The sequence below is a fragment of the Montipora capricornis genome, chromosome 3, assembly GCF_036669925.1.
Source record: "Montipora capricornis isolate CH-2021 chromosome 3, ASM3666992v2, whole genome shotgun sequence".
NCBI classification, from domain to species: Eukaryota; Metazoa; Cnidaria; class Anthozoa; order Scleractinia; family Acroporidae; genus Montipora; species Montipora capricornis.
The window spans coordinates 48458933-48461494 of record NC_090885.1 but is presented as its reverse complement, the minus strand read 5'-3'; positions in this window follow the sequence as shown (position 1 = coordinate 48461494).

Sequence of the window (2562 nt, the reverse complement as noted above, 5' to 3'; positions counted from 1 at the left end):
AGCTAGCCATCGCCGATACTATCACTAGTACGACCTTTGTTGCTGTGCTGGTTGCGGGAAGGCTTTTTGTTCATTTTGCAATGGCGGTAAAATTGTAAATAGACAGTTTGAAACCTTTCTTTTGTGAATAGTTTCTCAACTTTTTAGAAATCTTGTAAATACACATTATGAAAGAAAGAATCCAACTTGTGTTTAGTTTGCATGATATTTTTTCCGTTTTTTTTTCTCTTCCCGAGGAGGTTGCGGATCGCTCGGATGATCACCACATTTGAATAAATAAGAATCCTCTGCGACTTTTCAGAAATTTCTTTAAAAAAACAATTTTTTCGCTGTAAATAGTTGTACATAGACGTTTTTTAACTTGTAAATATTGTTAGAAATTTTGTAAATATATGTGACGAAAAGAAAGATCACAACTTGTGTTTAGCTTGCATGCTCTTTTTTCCGTTCTTTTTTTTCTTCCCAGGGAGATTGCAGGTTCCTATTTTTTTCATATTTGGCTCAAAAAGAATCCTCTTTGACCTTTTTCAGAACTTTTTAAACCCATCTTTCCGAACTTTTAGGTCCCAATGATGACATTTTCATTCCTAAGAGCGTGATGTTCAATGCGAAAAAAAGAAGTGACATTTAACACAGCGTGTACTCATGAACCTCCATCGATGTTATGTTCCAATGGTTGTTCTAAAATGGTTTCCCTGGTATGTTTCCCATCCTTTTTGCTGTAAAAAATCATTCAGAACATTGTTTGAACAAACAAACCACATTTTAACAACCCTTGAGTTTGACTTTGAACTTGACCTTGTGAGAAACCTCTACTCAAGATTCTTTGACCTTCACTTTGTGAGGGGTTTATACTCAAGATTCAAGACGAATTCTTTGTATATGAACCCATGAAATTGGTTGAAAAATAGAAGAAACAACAATGTTTTCATCCATGACTAGAAAAAAAAAAAAAGACAAAATCCAATCATTCAACCTCGAACCAGCAACTGTGAGATCGACTGTCTCCTGTCCTGTGGTTTGAGCTATCCTTTCTGCTATGTACTATTCATTCATCTGATACGACAAATGTACACGATTATGTTAAAAACCTGGACAACCTCAGGGATGGGAGTGTTGAGACCTTTTTTTCTTGGCGGGAGATGGCATGGCAGCGTTGCAATTGGCAACCCCGTGTTTTTCTGAAAAGGAAAATTTTTTGATCGTTCAAAGATAGTTCTTTTAGAGAGTCTCGGTTTTTTTTTTTACCAGCATAGACGCTAGCACAAGACAACAAAGGAAGCGTGAACGTGTTCGTACATGGAAGCAGGCCAACCACGATAAAGTTCTTGCTCAAAAGAAACAATACGGTGAATGACACCGAGCAGAGATACAGGAGTCAAAGAAACTTTATGCAGCCGGACATTGACCCCAAATCAATCAGTACCGTCGCTGATATCCTAAGGCGGAAAAATGTGTTTGGGAACATCATCTTCTGGTACCAAGATGAAGCTTGTTGGTGTCCGAAACTGCTAAGGATCTCTTTACTGAAGCTCGCGCTTGTCTAGCCAGCCGAGAAGCGTGGCCCTAAAATTCTGTGATTCGAACTCGTATACTTCATAAATACGGTAATCTCGGGGAGTACCGTGTTCCTAACACGCGATGTTACCATCAAGTGTCATGGCCTGGATCTCCCTTGATTCGGACTTTTTCCGTGACAGGGAAAATCCGATATCTCGATACTTCCTTGAAACGTAACATGTCGAAGTCCATGCACGTCCGTATTCTTAGCGATTTGTCTACAATACGGATACGCACACTACTCGCACACCGTTGCATTGGTGATTTATGCTACCTCGAGCTCTTTCATAAATATTACGTTATTACAGTAATCAGAGGAGAGCTCGAGGTACTCGTGCGCGTTATTTCATGGCACTTGAAATATGAAAGGTTAATTATATAAATATCAGTGGGATACTCTATGGTACGCGGAGGACCCCGTTGCCTCATATAAACATAATTATATCCCACGGTACGTGAAAAATCCAGTTTGCTCTTATCAATGGATATTTAGCGGTACTTTGAACAATTAGGTTCCCTTTCACGGCCTAAATATACAGGCTTCATTCTCCTTTCGTTATAACCTTTTCGCATGCTTTACAGTCAAAACCCATCGTCACATAAGCTGATCAAGCTGGCAAGCAATTTTATCCCACTTATTGCTACAGCACAACAATCTTTCTCATTTCGTTTGTAATTTTATTAGTAAATTTGACACACAATTAACCTGTTAACAAAATTATTGATAGAAAAACCTTTTTTCTGACTTGATAATAAAAAAGTCAATCGACTAACCAAAACAAATATGTAGATAAAAACTAGCTTGGAACTTGGAAATGGTACTTATACCGATAAAAAAAGTATCGTTGAGTGACACACACTAAGATGAATGGAATTAAAAACTACCAGTACGTTATCCGCATATTATTGTGCAACAGTTTTAGAAAGACATTCTTCATGTCTTGAAATAAACTTAAAAGGCATGGAATAGTTCCGTTGATTGTCATTCACAATCAGAGTCAC